Source organism: Humulus lupulus, chromosome X (genome assembly GCF_963169125.1).
Source record: "Humulus lupulus chromosome X, drHumLupu1.1, whole genome shotgun sequence".
In the NCBI taxonomy this organism is placed as follows: domain Eukaryota; kingdom Viridiplantae; phylum Streptophyta; class Magnoliopsida; order Rosales; family Cannabaceae; genus Humulus; species Humulus lupulus.
This window is the reverse complement of record NC_084802.1, coordinates 44,867,588-44,887,316: the sequence shown is the minus strand read 5'-3', so window position 1 is coordinate 44,887,316 and position 19,729 is coordinate 44,867,588.

Genomic DNA, 19,729 nt, shown 5'->3' with positions numbered 1-19,729 from the left:
GGACGTTTCCTTGTATATAGAAGATATAGCATTTAATGTCATTATTTTAAATTGACATACAGAATATCTTCCCAAAATATGTGGGAGCGGACTCTGTAACCTTCCCTATAAATAGAGAAGGAATGATCATTTGTAATGGATGGATAATCTGAGATCTTAAGAGAAAGCTCTGGGTAATTTATCCTTGAAGAATTTTCAGAAAGCTCTAAGTCTTAATAACACAAACTCGTGGACTAGGCAAATTTAACTGCTGAACCACGTAAAAACCTTCTTGTTCCTCTTTACTATTCGTTCACACCGTAGTATATATTGTTTAATTGCTCTGCGATTCAATTGACGAAAAACGGCGTCAATAGTTTGGTGCTTTCATTGAGAGCATTAAGCAATACGAATCTGAGTCTAGTCAGTCGAAGAAGCCTCCCTGAATCAACTATGGTCGTGAATGATCCTAATATTCCTGAAGAAGAAGTTAGCTATCCGTGGCGCCCTGGGAAACAACCGATGATGAATCCGAACCCAGATGAGAGGAGTGGATCCTCTGACTCTCGAGGACCACCTGCACCACCGGCCCCCAAGGACGACAAGGACATGTACTATAACCCTGAGCGATATGTCCCCATTGTGGAGCTTGAAAATCGTCAATTGCGAAAGCAGTTGGCGGAGGCCAGGAAACGTAACGAGGAGCTGGCCAGATTGGCTGTTGAGGCGCAGGCGGCTCAGCCCCCACCTCCGCCTGAGGCCCAAGCTCTAATTCCATGAGATTTCATGTTCCTCCCCGCAGGCCCCGTGGGCGACCTCGTAAAAAAGTTGCCACAAGAAGAACGGTGCAACCTTCGCTGCCGACAGAGCAGCCTGCTCCCTTAAGGCCCCGGAGAAACACTCGGGCCGAAGCTCCTATCAACTCAACTGTGGAGTTACCAGCCAAAACGGGGAATAACCGAGCCCCTGTAGCGGCTCGGACCCAAAATCCTGGTAACGCGCAGAACGTTCCCGAACTAGCACAGGCGAACTCCGGACCTTCCAGGCCCCGAAATGGGTGGCAGCCACTGTCACCCATACGGCACCCACCGTAGCCGATAAGATATCCCTCACTGCCTCGGAGAAACACACAACCGACTCAGGGTGATAGGGAAAGGCGGTTTGGATAGAAACATGGGAATGGAGAAACTGCTAGAGAACGTAGATGCGCCCAGCCTACAAGAAGCCAAATGTCTCGGTCTCACACTATAGAGACAAGACAACCTGAAAGGAACCCATCTCGAAACAACTATGCGGCGAGCCTTGCCAGCGAAGGCTCAAAAGGCAGAAGATCAGTCAGTATGTATGACTGAGGACGCAGAAATACTGAGAATCAAAGGGACCACCCTGACTTACAGGAGCACCTGAATCAGAATCGGGGTAATGGTAACCCCTCGAACCTAGACCTAAGGGATCGGCTAAATGGACGCAAGGATCCCATGCGAACGCGTGAACTTGGAATTGTGATCAATGATAACCAATTTTAGGTTAAACCCCCCGTGGATCCAGTCCAGGAGAGGATTGATCAACTGGAAAAAGCATTCAGGCTCCTACAGAATGAACGAGGCTGGTATTGGGATGAAGAGTCTAACGAGGAACTCGAACCCTTTACCCCCCATATTTCCAGCACTCCGCTTCCTCAAGGATTTCAGATTCCTCATGTCCCACCATTTGAGGGGAAGTCCGACCCGTACAGTCACTTAAGTACGTTTAACACTATTATGAGAGCAAGTAATGTGGGCTACGAGCTCAGATGCATGCTTTTTCCAGCTTTGCTTACAGGACCAGCAAAAAACTAGTTCGAAAAATATAAGAGGCATTCAATTACTTCTTGGGATCAGTTGTCTAGAGATTTCAAGAAGAAATTTAGAGCCATGATCAGAATAAGGCCCGAGGCGTCCGCCTTGACCAATGTCTGCCAACAACCGAATGAAACACTGAAAAGTTACCTTACAAGGTTCCATCTGGAAGTTGCCTGAGCTCGTGATGTAGACGATAGCGGCCATTTAATGGTTGTCCGAGCCAAGGTAATGCTGGGAAATCCCCTTTGGGAAGATATGAAGAGGAAACCTGTGAGGTCCATAATCAAATTTAATCGACGAGCTCAGAGGTTTATCAATGTAGAGGAGGCGAGATCAACGCTGAACATGAACTCTGCCTCGACCTCGGGGGACCCATCAGCCTTGAAACCCCTGCAGAAAATCCTTCCAAAAGAAAGAAAAATGAAGGGAGTAACCCCGAGGCAGAAGGGGGAAAGAAGAAGAAGAAAGGAGAAAGGTATTTCTCCGTGTACAAGGTGTACACCGAGCTCAACGAGTCTCGGGAGAATATTTACCTGGCTAATGAAAACCAGATCCCTTTTAGACGTCCAGACCCCATGAGAAACCAGAAATCCAAAAGAGACTCCAGCAAATACTGCAGATTTCATAGAGATACCGGACACACAACCGATGAATGCAGGAAGCTGAAGGATGAGATCGAAGGTCTGATCTCGAGAGGATACTTCAGGCATTATGAAAGAAACCAAAACAATAACCAGGCTTCTACTAGCCAGAAGACAGCTGCGCCAATGCCTGTCCAAAACAGTAACTCTCGAACAAGGGAAGACGAGAGACCCCCTCCGATTGATGGAGAAGACGTCGTAACCATCTCGGGCGGGCCTCTTCTCGCAGGATCGGGCAAGAATGCCCAAAAGCGATACATATATGAGCTAAAAACTGGCGACGGGTCCCCTTATGAACCCGAACCTAGAGCTCCGAAATACCAAAAGGTTGAATCTCAATCTATAACCTTTACGGAGGACGACGCGTCCCATGTCCAATTTCCTCACAACGACCCACTGGTCATCACCCTTCAGCTCACGAACAAGAGGGTTCACTGAGTCCTGATTGATAATGGGAGCTCGGTGAGCATCCTCTATAAAGCCACCTTAGAAAAGATGGGACTCGCGCTTCGTGACCTAAAGGCCTGTGCAACGACGTTGTACGACTTTTCAGGAGAGGGAATTGCCTGTATGGGGTCCATCGAGCTCCCTGTGACCTCGGGAGACTTCCCAGTCTCAACAACCAAGATGAAGGAATTCATAGTAGTGGACCTACCATCAACCTACAATGTGCTGCTCGGGAGACCCGCCCTAGTAGGGCTGGGGGAAGTTTCGTCTATAAGGCATTTGGCCATCAAGTTCCTGACTTCTAGTGGCATCGAGACACTGAAGGGAGACCAGCTAGCAGGTAGGGAATGCTATAGCATTTCCATTAGAGGAAAGAAGTAGACAAGTTCACAAACACTCGCCATAATTCAGAATAAGGATGGGATAGTCTTCGAAGTAGACGAAGAAATCGATCTAAGAATAGAGGAAAGAGCTGACCTCGAACCATTGGAAGAGCTCGAAGAGGTCAGACTCAAGGAAGCAGACCCCCCGAAGACAGTAAAGGTAGGAAAAAACCTTCCCGAAGAGGAAAAATAGCAATTAATTTGCTTTTTGAAAAAGAATCAGGATGTTTTCGCATGGTCACATTCGGACATGGTTGGGATAAGTCCGAATGTAGTGAGCCACACTTTGAATATTGACAAAAGCTTCCCCCCGAAGCAGCAAAAGCGAAGACTACTGGATGACGACAGGAAGAAGGCCCTAAAAGAGAAAGTCGATAGGTTGAAAGCAAACCGATTCATCCGGGATGCTTTCTACCCCAATTGGTTAGCCAACCCGGTGCTAGTTTCGAAGCCTAATAGGACATGGTGGGCCTGTATCGATTACTCAGACCTCAATAAGGCCTGTCCTAAGGACTGCTTCCCCTTACCTCAGATCGACCAGCTCGTAGATGCCACGGCGGGACATGGGCTTATGTCATTCATGGACACCTATTCTGGATATAACCAGATTGCCATGCATGCCCGTGACCAAGAGCATACGAGTTTCGTGACGGACAAAGGGTTGTATTGCTACAATGTCATACCGTTCGGACTCAAGAATGCTGGAGCCACTTACCAGCGACTCATAAACATGATGTTCTCCGAACAAATAGGTGATAACATGGAAGTTTATGTTGACGATATGTTAGTTAAATCTCAACATAACAATAACCATGTGGGCGACCTCGAAGAATGCTTCGCCGTGTTACTTAGGTATAACATGAAGCTCAACCCTCATAAGTGCTCTTTCGGAGTATCTTCGGGAAAATTCCTAGGCTTCATTTCATTGTAAATGCCCGGGGAATAGAAGCAAATCCGGACAAGATCCAGGCTATGATTGATATGCCCTCACCTCGAAAGCATAAGGATGTCAAAAGTTTGACTGGAAGGATGGCGGCACTGAGTAGGTTTAACTTGAAATTTACAGACCGTTGTCTTCCATTTTTCAACCTTCTGAAGGGGGGGGGGGGGGGGGGAAGAAGTTCGAGTGGACAAAAGAATGCGAGTTAGCTTTTCAGGAGCTCAAGAAGCACCTCGCAGAACCCCCTATCTTGTCGAAACCCATCACAGGAGAAGTTCTGTACCTGTACCTTGCTACGACCGAGCACGCCATCAACGCCGTACTCGTCCGAGAAGAACAGAAAGTGCAAAGGTCTGTGTACTATGTCAACAAAAGGTTTCTGGGGGAAAAATCGAGATACACCTTGATGGAGAAGTTGGTTCTCAGCCTAATCCACTCATCTCGGAAGCTCTAACCTTACTTCCAGGCGCACCCCATCCATGTATTGACCGATCAACCACTAAGACAAGTCTTATCCAAGCCAGAAGCCTCGGGTCGACTGCTAAAATGGGTCGTTGAACTTGGACAATTCGAGATCACTTATCATCCGAGGACGACCATAATAGGACAGGCCCTGGCAGACTTCGTAGTGGAATGCACTGGAGTGACTAACGATGAAGTTATAACCCCAGCCCGCGAGCTGTGGAAACTTTATGTTGACGGGTCTTCCAGCGAAAATGGATCGGAGGCAGGTGTAAATCTAATCACCCCAATAGGAAGTCGATTTCACTCTGCTTTGAGATTTGACTTCGAAGCGTCGAATAACGAAGCTGAATACGAAGCTCTACTGGCAGGACTTCGTATAGCCAAGGAACTCAAGGCCAAAGCGATACATTGTTGCAGTGACTCCTAGTTGGTGGTTAATCAAATTTTAGGGGAGTATCAGGCTCGTGGGATGAGAATGGCTTCATATTTAGAAAAGGCAAAAGAAGCACTCGAGCATTTCGAGTTCTACGCGATAGAACAGGTCCCCCGAGAACAAAACTCGAACGCAGATGCCTTAGCCAGGCTCGCTACATCCACCAGGGTCGATGAGTTGAATGTCGTGTCGATCGAACATCTAACGACACCCAGTATAACCGAGCCTGAACAGGAAGATGTTTTCATGATAAATTCTGAGCCAACCTGGATGACTCCGATAGTTGAATACCTTGTGGCCGACATTCTCCCAGAAGAATGGACCAAGGCTTGAAAACTGATGTATCAGATCCCCAGGTACACCATTATATATGGAAGGCTATATAGAAGAGGATACTCCATGCCATTACTCCGATGTGTGACCCGACCCGAGGCTAAGTAGATCATAAAATAAATTCATGAAGGATTCTGCAGAGACCACACTGGGGGGCATAGCCTGTCCAAGAAAATCATACGCCAGGGGTCCTTTTGGCCTACCATCAAGGCAGATTTGTTCGATTACATCAAGAGATGCGACAAGTGCCAATGGTTCGCAACAATCCCTTGAGCTCTACCCTCCGAGCTACCTATGATGACCTCCCCGTGGCGATTTACGATCTGGGGAATCGACCTCATAAGCTCATTGCCAACTGGCAAAGGCGGAGTGAAGTACGCAGTAGTGGCCGTAGATTACTTCATGAAGTGGACCGAAGCTGAACCTCTGGCAACAATCACCTCAAAGAAAGTCTTGGACTTCGTGGTAAGGAACATCATATGCCGATATGGGGTGCCAAGGAAGATTGTGTCCGATAGAGGTACTCAATTCGACAGCGATCTGTTTACAAACTTTTGCAAAAAATATGGAATAATAAAGAGCTTCTCCTCTGTGGCACATCCCCAGGAGAATGGCCAGGTCAAAGCTGTGAATAAAACCCTAAAGAGTTCGCTGAAGAATAAGTTGGAAGAAGCTAAAGGGAAATGGCCCAAAGAGTTTCCCCAAGTTCTATGGGTATACCATACCACAACTCGTACTTCAACAAGATATACCCCATTTTCTCTGGCATATGGTTGTGAGGCTATGTTGCCAATCGAGGTCGAAATTCCCACAATTCGTGCCCTCGCTTATGACCAAGCTTCGAACCAATCCCAGCTCGAAGTAAGTCTGGACCTGATTGAAGAAAGAAGGAACGAAGCTCAGCTAAAAAATGATGCATACCAACAACGAGCTACCTGATATTTCAATAAAAGGGTTCGAGATAGAAAATTTGGTGTGGGGGATTTGGTGCTGAGGCGTGTATTCTTGGCGACATGGGATCCAGCTGCTGGCATGCTCGGGCCTAATTGGGAAGGACCTTATCAGATCGAATCAGTTATCCGACCCGGCGTATACAAGTTGGCAAGATTGGATGGGAGTTTGGTACCACGAGCATAGAATGGCGAACATCTACGACCTTACTATCAATAGTGTAAGAATGATGTCACCTGTAACCATGCCTGTTAAACTTTACTATATTCCAGTTAACAAATTATTCGAATAAAGTTTGATTTCATTTTAATATGTTGTATTTTTTGAAATCTCTCTTAATTAAATAACCTATGGTCACACTCATAGGATATTAAGGGGGCATTAGTGGTACATAAACCATCAGCTTGAAAAAATGAAATAGCATATACGAAAATCATATAAGTGTTTGGACATAACCAAATACGTGAGCTAAGATAGTTTGGACATAACCAAACTATCAAAAACATATAAGTGTTTGGACATAACCAAATGTACGAGCTAAGATAGTTTGGACATAACCAAACTATCAAAAACATACAAGTGTTTGGATATAACTAAACACGCGAGCTAAGTAAGTCTGGACATAACGAAATTATCAAAAGGTAAAAGTATTTGGATGTAACCAAATATGTGAACCAGATCAAAAACATAAGTGTATGGACTACAAACCAAACACGATCTTAATAAGTTTGGAACAAACCAGCTAAAACTAATCGACAGTAAGTTGGAACGTAAACCCACTTCGCGTTAAGTCGAGATCAAGGCTGGAGTATCTTGCAAAATAATAGTTTCGACCTCATAACCTCAGGGAGCTACCCGAGGACGAGGAAAAGTAACTAAAAAAAGTAAGATATAACTAAACCACTAGCGTTACGCGCCACATAAGTAAAACGGTAGCTCTTTCACAAGTTGTAACATTGTCTTAGCCCTAGGGGCATAAAAAACAAAAAACCAAACACAAAAACTATTACAAGGTATTCAGAGGGACGTAGCTCCGAAGCAAGATCTAGGAAGAAGGAGCATTTTCCTTTGCCTTCTCAACATCTTCCTTAGCCTTCTCAGCATCCTCCTTGGCTCTCTCTGCCTCATCTAGAGAAGTCTCCTCCTCATCAAGATGAGCTTGCCATTTAGCCACAAGTTCTGCCTCAAAAGAGCCTAAGAAGCTGGTGTTGAGGTCGACATTATTGGCCCAGATTCTATACATGGCCAGGTCGACCGCTAGATCCTTCTTCCCCTTAAACTCTGCAAGGAGACGAGCTTTTTTTCCCTCCATGATCTCGAAAGTGGCGAATTTCTCTTCCTCAAGCTCCGCAACCCGGGCATTCACCTTCTCAAGCTCCGCGAGCCAGGCATTCAGCTCCTTGAGCTCGGCTGTCTTGGCGTTTAGCTATTCAGCTTCGGCCTCCATCTTTGCCTATGTGGCCCTAAGCTCGTCACTGAGCTTGAGTTGGAGATCCTTCAAATCCTGAGCGAAAGACATGCTCGAGTGGACCTCATTGTTCAACTTATAGTTAAGTTTAGCTGAGACAGGAAGAGTCTGACATACAAAGAAATCAAATTAGAATATGAACTAAGTATAAAAACAACTAATAGCGAGATGAGAAAGATTACCGCAACAGTGAGCTCGATGCTCTTCTCATAAAGAGTGTTACAGTCTCGAGCATTATTCAAGAACTGCCAATGAGGGGCGTCAAAGCTGCCAAAACTCTGGCCCACCCGAGACAGAACGTTCAAGCCAAGCGTAGCCCCATGAGGTCCGACTACGTTATCAATTACATACTCATCGACGTGAGTAGAAATCAAAAGCATATGTGTTTTGGAGGCGGAGGGTTTTTTCGGAGGTGGACCAAGCGTGGATTTGACCTGGATCGAAGGAGGAGGGGGAGGCAAGCTCGTAGTGGATGCCTCGACCTAAGGAGTTGGATTCACAGATAAGCTCGGAGCAACTAGAGCTGGTGAAGGAGATGTCCTCTCGGTCCTCTTAAGGACCTTATCAGGTCGGTCTGACCTCCGCGACCCCCTCGGACGCTTACTCCTTTGGGCTCCGCCGCTAGCAAGTACGTTGTCAAGGTCGGAATCCATGTCATCTGCACATTCACATCGCATTATGAGATATTCCAAAACAAAATAAGTTAGCATGATGCAGACAGGCAAAGAATGAAAAGACAAGCGGAGAGAAACCTAAGTGGATCTCCCCCCCGAGCTTGGCGACCACGTAATTCCCCCATCTTCAGAAGAGGCAGGGGGAGTGCCTTTCCTATAAGTGGAAGTCAACCTCGAAAGGTCTCTATAGTCATTCGTCCCGTATTGAACGGCTATTCCGTCCCATACCTCATTCAGACTATACACGGTGTCATACTTCCCAAGCCAAATATCAAACCTATTAACCCTCTCATCTACCCAAGACCATACATAAAAATGGTCCTTATCGTCCTCACACAACACTAATCTGTCGGGCCTATGCCTAAGTAGTGAGGGAGACCACAAATCCGAGCTAAGAATGACCATACCTCTGTCACCCAAGCTCGAGCTTGAGGCTTCATCGTTAGCCTCGTTCCCCGATTGCGAGCTCCTGCGATGCCAGGCTGGAGTTGGAGGCTTAGCATTTTTCCTCGGGGGGAGGTTGCCGGTTGGGAGAGGCACAAGCTCCCACTAGGTATACTTTCTATTGGACTAGTCAAATGTGGGTTGATCCCCCTCCAAGAGGCCGCAGGCTCGGAGCTTGTCTTCGTGGAGGAGATAGGAGAGGGACCTCCTACCATAGGGAAGTCAGAGCAAATCCTCCTTGTGCTCTGTCATCTCCTTGGAGGGGGTGGGACGATGATAGTTGGCTGGAAAAATGAACGAATTATGACTAAGCGCGAGCTTAAACAAAAACTCGAGCACAAAAGAGAAAGAATTTTTAGATACTTACGAACTCGTCTGAATGAATAATATCGGGATGGAGCTAGGCCATCTGTCCAGAAGAAGGCCTTCTTGAAGTCTGGAGGATGGTTGGGAAGATCCTCGAAGATCTTCTTCTCCTTGGGATAGCTCGAGAGGTAATAGAAGTCGTCTCCTCCCCAAGGCCGGGAGGGATTGCTTTTCAGACAAAATAGATATAAGATCTCTTCAGGCGAAGGTCCTTCCCACTTCAGCTCGCGGTAAAGCGACCTCAGGGCGGACAGAACCCTGTAAGAATTGGCGTTGAGCTGGAATGCAGCCAGCCAAACGAAATCCAATAAGACTTTAAAAAAGGACTTCAAAGGCAATACAGCTCTCGCCTTCATGTGCTCTTGGCTCCAAGCTGTATACCTCAGCTTGCTGTCAGGATTCCCATCTCCTGGAGCGCGACAACTTCGCTCGTGGGAGGCTGGAGCTCGACACCTTAGTGAGCCCGACAGTCCAATGCTATGAAGGGCCAGAATGTCAGAGATCTGCCCTGATGATGAGATTGAGCTCAAATAATGCTCGGCCGCGAAAAATTCCCTTCTCAGGGTAGGTACGGAGGTTGGCTGCGAGGTAGAAAGTTCCCCCATCAGCGAGAATTGGAGATCACCCGGCTTGAAAGCAACTATCACCCTGAGCGTAGGGTCGAGGGGGATCGGTCTAGGCTCGAGGTCTGGTTTTGGATAGAGGGTGACTCTTAGTTTTTTCCTTTTTCCTTCTTCGGCCTCGTCTATCTGATGTCGAAAGTGATCTCGAATGTCCTCTTGTTCACACCTCAGTTCGTGCTCCCGGATCAAGTGCTGGTTCCGAGCTCGGAGTTACTGGTGAATAAGGAATCGCAAGCTTTGACCCCCACCACTTTCCCGAGTTCTGCGGCATCTAACAAGAAAGCAAAAGGGTGAGGGCCAAGCGAACAGGAAATAATGAAAAAACTAGAAAACCTAAGCTCGAATGATCGAGGCTACAAAGAAAAATCGATCCAAAGGACGAGGCCAGTCTCAGGGCGTGCATTCCACCGAAGGAAAAGAAGGTGGACTTGTCATTGGAGATCATGATATATCAGGGAAAAAAGATGGCGGTTACTCAAAAAGTGATATTTTTGGGAAACATGCAATTTCTAAAGCCCTAATTTTGTACCCAATATCTTGGTGTACAAGATATGTCACCCGAAATTCAAAAACTCAGTAAAAGAACCATATTTGGGTCTTTTACGCATGATCTGGGTTTGGAACCCATGATGTTAGAACTTAAGTCTAATATTTGTCAGCAGAAACATTCTAGTGTGTTAAACAAACGAGTGGATCAATAGTGCAATAATATAAGCGCGCATGAAAACAATGCATATATACAGACATACGAAGCCATGAACAGAAAACTTACAAAATATGATCGGCGAAAACAGAGAAATTGATAATTATATAAGCGACTGCAAATACGATCTTAAAAAATCAAAGATTCCAACGTTGCTTTGTCTTCTCGGCTTGGAGAACATGCAAGAACTGGGCAAATAAGTTTCTGGTTTTTTCTCTCTAAGAAATTGAATGTAAAAGAAAAATGGGGAAGATTAGTGGGGATGTATTTATAGACCCCCAGGAATGTTAAAAGTCGAACTAATCTGGGCCATTAGCCAGATTCCATATCAGATCTGATGGCCAAGGACAAATGAAATGATAGTACCATAAAGTTGGCAGGCGAACAAACGTGGGCAGAGTTTCAAGGCACTCAAGTACTTTGGTTGGCTAATACCCAACTGACGCATGTCCACACTCGAGTATATTTGATGGTATGGTTCCCAATGGAAGTAGTTCAAAAGTATCCTTCTCATAGGATTTGAACTAATACTTTTGAAGGAGCAAACTGTTACACCTAGATTTCGAGACCAGAGATTATGACCTCAAAAACTGGATTCATCAAGTATGAGCTTGAAATATATGAAACACATCGCATGGTCCAATTGTAAAACCTCCGAAGTAAAATGGCAATCTCAAAGACGTAACCTCGGGATTCTTTCTAGGCTCGAAATGGCATGACATCGGGATATATCCGTTATCAAGTGCCTTCGGATTGAGCAAGCCCGAGCTTAAGAAGTGCAAGCTCAAGTGTGATAGCCTCGATAGTATTCATCTGCTTCGAGCAGATCTTGGAGTAAGATGGCAAGTTCGTAACGAGTCCGTAAGTCTTGACAGTCACGATGCTGATTGCTGACCTCGAAGATTCAATGAGTCACCTAAGATAACCCGTTGTGTTTGTGTGAACATATTTATTGTTGTAAAATCCCAACATTAAGGGGATATTATTTAGTTTGTTATTCATTCCCGGGTCTTCAGGGGACGTTTCCTTGTATATAGAAGATATAGCATTTAATGTCATTATTTTAAATTGACATACAGAATATCTTCCCGAAATATGTGGGAACGGACTCTGTAACCTTCCCTATAAATAGAGAAGGAATGACCATTTGTAATGGATGGATGATATGAGATCTTTAGAGAAAGCTCTGGGTAATTCATCCTTGAAGAATTTCCAGAAAGCTCTAAGTCTTAATAACACAGACTCGTGGACTAGGCAGATATAACTGCTGAACCACGTAGAAACCTTCTTGTTCCTCTTTACTATTCGTTTGCACCGTAGTTTATATTGTTTAATTGCTCTGCGATTTAAGTTGACGAAAAATGTCGTCAACACCATGTGAAATAAATTATCAAATGAATCTTTTGCAAGCATTTTATCATGAGTGAAGATTCAAACTCCCTATCTAAATGAATGAACTTCAAAATTTTGAGCAAAAACTTGATTTTGCACTATAACACGTATTATTGTAAATGTTGTTTTTATTATGGAATCCAAAAAGTAAAAAATTATGAGATGCCCACTATGTAATATTTACATGTAATGTAACAATTTATGTGCATTTCACTTATCATTTTACACAATATTTAATTTAAAATAATTAAATAAATTAGAGTAACAAGTTAAAAGAGTTGCAAACAAAAACAAATAACATCAACAATTAAAGATTTAGCTGTTAGAATTGAGTGATATATATTTTTAAAAAGATAAATATATATTTAAACAACCACGCGAATAAGCAACACTATTTACTAGTATATATATATAAATATATATATATATATCTATATATGTGTTTATTGAGATGGAAAAATTATTATTTGGTTAGCTATGTAAGATGGGAACAATTTATAACTAACTTGATTGCCTAAAAAAAAAATTCTAAGTCGTTCACTCTATTCAAATGTTGTTCATTTTCGTGACCAAATTTTGCAATCTAGGTTTACCTTTGGTGTCATCACTCTCTATATCAACTCATAAAATGAGAACATTATCAACGAATTACTACACGTTTAGTATTTTATATTTATGGTTAGCGGATGGATTAAGAATGACTTGATGAAAATTGAAATTCTGTAATTTATGATTACCAACTTTTTATTCAATTAACCAAATTAATTAAATGCGGAACAAATAAGTTGATACAACAAATTAGTATTCTGTAGCTACAAATCAAGTTCATGTCACCACAGAATATCAAACCATTGTGATAAAATAGAATTAACTGAATAATAAAATGACACACAGAGGTTTTTTACATGGTGTCAATGTCCTTTCGGATATAACTAGTCTTTGAGGCCACACCCACAGATAAGATTCATTAGTCAAATTTCACAAGTACAAAGTAATTGACTTAAACAAAACTTAGACTCCCTCTAATGGTTTTGCTGCAAGCTTGATGTACTCTTTCTTTGCTGAATGAATCTCCTTAAGACGCCACGGTTTGAACTCCCTTCAAATTGCTTGATGAATGCTTGCTTCCTCCCGATGCAAGACTTTGATGAACCTTCTCCCGAAGGTTGTTCTTCAAGTTCTTCTCTTTGAGATTTTTCTTAACACATAAGCAATTACAAAGACACACAAAATAACCAAGAAATAGCAAAACAACTATCCTTTACAAAAGAAAGATACTCTTCTAAAAGTATAAGAAATTAAGGCGAAAAATAGGTGCTTAGGGTTGATGCTTTGGTTCGTACTTATACACAAAATACTTACCCAAAGTTAGCTTTACACAATTCTAGACGCACAACACACACGAGAAAAATTTCCAAAATAAACTTTCAATCACAATGTTGAAATCGTAGGAACAGACAGAGATTATGTAGTTGCAAAACTGTACGAATATGGATTTGTTCATGGTCAAGTTCATCATTTGACTAACTTTGAGAAGTTACCCATTCTTGGTTGTTTGAGAATTGTCTAGAGATATTGAGAAGTTACCCAGTCTTGGCTGTCTAAAGATACAATCAGGTAACAAGAGAATTAGTTATTTTGGAAAGAAAATAAATCTAAAAAGATATGAAAATAAGAAGACTTTATTCTTACCAAAAATACAAAACCTAATAAAGAAGAAATATTAGAAATTAAAGGAAATAAAATCAAGGATATTTTTCTTTATATAACCGAAAATAAACACAATAAATAAAAAACATTTGTCAAATTTTAAATTGCCAAATATGGATTTTAAAATCTCCCCCTTTGGCATTTTGAGGGACAAAAAAATATTTTTGATTTCCTATTTTAAAACACAAACAACCCTGCAAAAAGATTAGAATATTTAAATACTCCCACTGCAAGCAATTAAGCGTTAGCAAAAAGATTAGAGTATTTAAATACTCCCCCTACAAGCAAGATCACTAACACATAAAACAAAGTTAAACAACCATGTTAACTTTTCAAAAAGTTTAACACACAACACCCCCTTAAAATAGGGTCCAGAGTTGTAACCACATCAGTAAAATAAAAACAAAAACACCAACATGTTCTCCCCCTTTTTATCTATCAAATTGCCAAATGAAAAAAAAAAAAAAAAGACCAAAAGAAAAACTAAACACAAAGTTCAGCATGACAGAAAAAATAAAAAGACTAATCATGCAGCAAGGAACTTCTTAATAGAACTGAGTTGCTGAAGAATAGAAGCTTGGCCCTCCTCCAATTTACCCAACCAAGTGGTAATCTTGGCAATATCTGTCTGAACATATTGAAAAGCTGGAGCTACAAAAGGTGAACCTGAATCTACAGGACAAGCAGCACACCCAGGTGACAAAGATATTCCTTTAGCCTGCTTAGAAGTATCAAACTTCTCAGAGGGTTTGAAAGTCATCCCAGACATAGGAGGCTCTTCAGATTCAGTGTCCAAGACCAGCTCCTTCTATGAAGACAACACTTTTAGATCAAGTTAGGAAGGAGAAGATCTAACTTCCTTCGATTTCCCTTGCACAAAGTCACAATCTGGTCTAAAATCATGTCAGCCAGATCAATTGGAGCATTAGTTGTGAGCTTAAACAGTAAGAAAGCTAATTCTTGGGATACCACAACCATGTTGGAAGATGGCAACCAATTAGAAAGCAAACCTCATTAGAGCAACATGTTGATAGGTGAGATAAGCAAAATGGACAACATCATGGGTATTCCAGGTAACTTTTTGTCCAATGATTTCAGACAAAACCACATCTTTGTCAAAAGGCACTTCGGCGGACTCAACATCTACAGGAAGACTAAGTGCAGCAACAATATCTTGTACAATAAAAGAATACCAATGACCTCTAACATAGACTTTCCCAAACATGCAAGATTTTTTTTTCAAGAAACTCATCATTTAGATTAGCATAAAATTCTTTGACCACTCTATCAACATAACCAATAAATTCATCTATAGTGTTCATCCAACCCCTCTCTTGAATAATATTTAGAAGCCCATAAACCCTATCAACATCAATGTCAAAAAATTTCTCAACAATGAATTTTCGAGTAGCATAAAGATTCATGTGCCTTTCATTGTCATTAAAGCAGAAAAAATGAGAATGTGGAGAAAAATCTTCGAGTTTACCAGACTTCCAGGCCTTTTTAGGAATAAGAGCAGAGGGAGGAATTTCCATAGGGCATTTTCCTTTAGACTTCTGCTTGTTCTGAACAGGGGGTTCTGGAGACACATCTTCAGGTTCTGAAGCTACAGACGGTCTTCTGATGGATCACGTTCATTAGGGGACTCTTCTTCCTTAGGTTGAGTTTGTGCATTCAAATCCTCATTGGAAACAGATTCAGCTTCTGAGTCAAGGAGACTTATATCACTCTTATATGCACCCTCAGATTCGGTGGTTGTCACAGAAGGCATATTTTCTTTGAGACGAACAACCAGTGGATTTGAGGCATCCAAATGACGTTTAGAGCGTCGTTCATATCGAAGAGCAGAGAACCTTTCTGATGAAGATGGAGGCGGAGAAGACACTGGTGGGGAAACCTAAGTTTTGGGTTTTGCTCCTCCAGAACCTGTAGAACGAGATGCATAAGCATCTTTTGAAGGTGAAGCCTTGGGACTCGAGTGCGTAGATGAGGAGGTCTCATGAGGGTCATCACCACCCAAACCCAGAGTAGCAAAAGAGATTAGAGAAGCGGACTGAGATGGTTTTTCATTCAGATTGAGTAATTTTTGTTAGCTTGACCCGTTTTTCTTCTTGAAGGTTTTTGTAGTAGCAGGAGGGTCGATTGCAGCTTTGATCGAGGGTTTAGCATGAGCAGGACGCCTGGACCCACCAACATTTTTTGTCTTAGCCATTCCTGTGATGATCTGAAAAATAAACAAAGAAACAGAGAAACCACAAGCACACGAGAAGAGAAAGAGAAACTATAAAAGAAAAAACAAAAGAATGAGAGTGATAGTGGTGATCGTGGTGATCGTGGGTTAGGGTTTTAAAAAGAAAAGTAGTGGGTAGTTACCTAAAATGAAAAACCAAGAAAGGGAAACTCAAATATTTGCAATAAAGACAAATAAATCAAGTAACTATTAATCAATTAAGTCAAAAATGATTTTTAATTTCCCAAATCTCTTACAATATATACACCCCATTTAAAAACACCAAAAATGAAACAAAAAATATTCAAAATATATCCACAATTAAAAAACATACCAGTCGAAACTACAATTTTTTGTATTTTGCATTGCATTATATTTTTTTCAAATTTTTTATATATATATTTTTTATTTTTTTTAAAAAGCAACCAATCACACAATATTGTCAATACTTAGAGTAAAATTGGAGTTCAAGAATTAAAATTGAAACAAGAACAAAATACCAATATTTTACCTATCCTCTTAAAAAAAATTATTTATATAATATATATAAAAAAAAAATCTTGTTATTTTTCCATACAACTTATCAAGTGTATCAACCAATCTTCTTGCTTTTGTCCCTGATGAAAAAATCGAACTTGTAAGAAAAATATAAATTATAGAAACAAGTTAATCACATATTATATTTCTATCATAAATGTTATGCAGGAAAACAATTAATTCAGTCACAGCCAAATAATATAAGAAGATCAATCAATATGTAAAAACTTTTAAATCCATTTTTTCACTTACATTTAAAAAAAAAAAAATTGTTTCAAGCATTTGTGTGTGAAAGTGAAAGCAGGGAACATTACACAATTTGTCAAAAATACTTTTTCTGAGAATTGTACCCAAGGAAGACGTTGTCACACTACCTCAACGGTAGCCATTTTCAATGGTAGCGTATCTTCTACATAAGTGATAATTACATAGTTCCAACTTACTCAGAGGTGACTTTCACACATTGAAGCATGTAGCTTTATTCTTTCAAAGGAGCTTGAAACATTTATTTTTCATTTTTTTTAAATGGCCGCTTGAACATAACACATTGATGAACTCAAATATTTCTAGGAGGAATTAATTAATTTTCCTGTGGCTAAACATTTATAACAAAGAAACACTATAGAGATTAACAAGAAACTATATTAATATGCTTTTCTTTTGAGTTTGACATTTTCTTCTAGGACAACAATAAGACACGATTGATTTTAAACAAGACAGACTTGGCAAGAATAACAAGATGCACAAATAACACAATTTAAATAGAATAAACTCCTAAGGACTTCCTTAGGGAATCAAAACAAACTGAATCAAGAGCTTTGGTAAAAATATCAGCAATTTGCTTAATTGTTTCAACATATTCTAGAATTAGAATTTTATTTTCAACAAGCTCTCTAATGAAGTGATGACGAATATCAATGTGTTTAGTGCGTGAATGTTGAACATGATTTTTAGAAATGTTAATTGCACTGGTGTTATCACATAAAGTAGTTAAAGTGTCAAGAGAAAACCCATAATCAGTCATTATCTGTTTCATCCACAACAATTGAGTGCAACAACTTCCAGCAGCAATGTATTCAGCTTCAGCAGTTGACAAAGAGATTGAATTCTGATTTTTGTTATGCCATGAAACAAGATTGTTGCCTAGGTAGAAGCATCATTCACTTGTGCTTTTTCTATCATCTGCATTACCTGCCCAATCAGCATCACTAAAGCACACAATGTTAGAACTAGTTTCATTAGAATACCAAAGACCATAATCAACATCTCATGTGCATAACGAGTAATTATTTTCACAACCACTACATGAGATTCCATAGGTTTCCCTTGATACTTAGCATATGTCGCAATCTTTTTCAACTCTCAATTTCAAACAAAGAGTTTTAAAAGCATTAAATGTATCAGATTTTTCTCTCAAAAAATAAACCCAAGTAAAACGAGAAAAATCATCAACACAAATAAAAATGTACCTTTTTCCATTAATACTCTCTACTTGGATAGGACCCATAAGATCTATGTGTAGCAATACAAGCACCCTAGTAGTATTAATATCATAAATACTCTCATGTTTTATTTTCAACTGCTTGCCAAGTTGGCAAGACTCACACTTACCAACTGATTCTTTACCCAATCTAGGTAAAGCACGAACAATACCTACAGAAGACAATTTTTTCAAGGTTTTGAAATTTATGTGGCCCAACTTCTCATGCCACATGTCAGTATTGTTACCTATAGTTGTATAACACATAACAGATGCCATAAGTGTATAACAATTATCATTAGATCTAAAACCTTCAAGAATACAATCACCATCAGAATACAAAACAGAAAAAATTTCTCTATCAAAGTTAACAATGTAACCTTGATCACAAATCTGACTTATGTTAAGCAAGTTAGCTTTAAGTCCTTCTAAAAGCATAATGTTCTTAAGATGTGTAACCCTGGATAATTCAAGGTACCCATATGAATCACATTCCCAGACACACCATTTCCAAAATATCATAGACCCGCATTGCATCGGTCTGATTTTCGTGAGTATTGTCCTATCACTTGTCATGTACCTGGAACAACCACTATAAAAGTACCACAGATTAGACACAATAGATCTTTCTTCAAAACCATCAAAACACACATTCTTTTTTACCCAAAATTGTTTAACAGCGGATTGTCTCTTTTCAAGTTTTTTACATTTCTCAAAATATTTGAAATTAAACATGTTTTGCAAGGTAAAGCATTTGGGACGTATATGACCTCTAATACTACAAAAATGACAGATAGGTATAAATTTTTTTTACCCTTTCTTAGGCCTTGAAATTTTTACCTAAAGGTCTCATTTTTGTTTGTCCAAGAGATCTTTTTGTAGCATCAGATACCTGCAAAACACCATCAGAACAACCAGTAGAAAATTCCCAGCTTTAACAAATTGAGTTTTCTCATTCATTTGAGATCCAATGTGTCCTAAACCAACATGACTATCCTATCCAATGTTCTGAACATCCTAAAAAAGTGAAGAACCATACTGTATGCCCTGAAAATCAGCACGTATCTTTTTAGGCGGCTCGGGGGAATTTAGCATGATTCCCTAGGCGAATAGCTCGTGTTGATGAGTCATTTAGCAACTTACCACCTGGAACCATTTGTGTAATATGACATCAAAAGGCATGAGCTGACATTACGTTAAGCTTGTGGTACGCCAGAGCTCTGACGTACCACGGGATCTTTATAAAGTTGACCACGCAATATAAACGTGCATAAAACAGACCTCACGTGTCTGTTTTATTCCCGAATTCCAGGATACGCAATATAAACGTGCGTGATCAGACATCACACGCCTGATTTAGGCCATGTGGCCCATTATCCATTTTACCGATTGATTAGACCACACTTCAATATAAAATTGAGATATTAATCATTAATGTCACAGAGATGATGTGAAGGATCAAGAGATCACGGGATGACCCCAACACCTACCCAGAGATCATTCTCCTATAAATACCAAGACCCTAGGTAGTGCAAGGGGTTGGATTCTTCCTGTAATGCAAATACTCTGTAAAAATAGAAAGAGATATACATCAATAATATTGACTTGTGGACTAGGGGGATTTTAACCTCCGAACCACGTAAAAAGGAACGAGTATTCTTACTATATCATTCTAAGTACCTTAAAGAG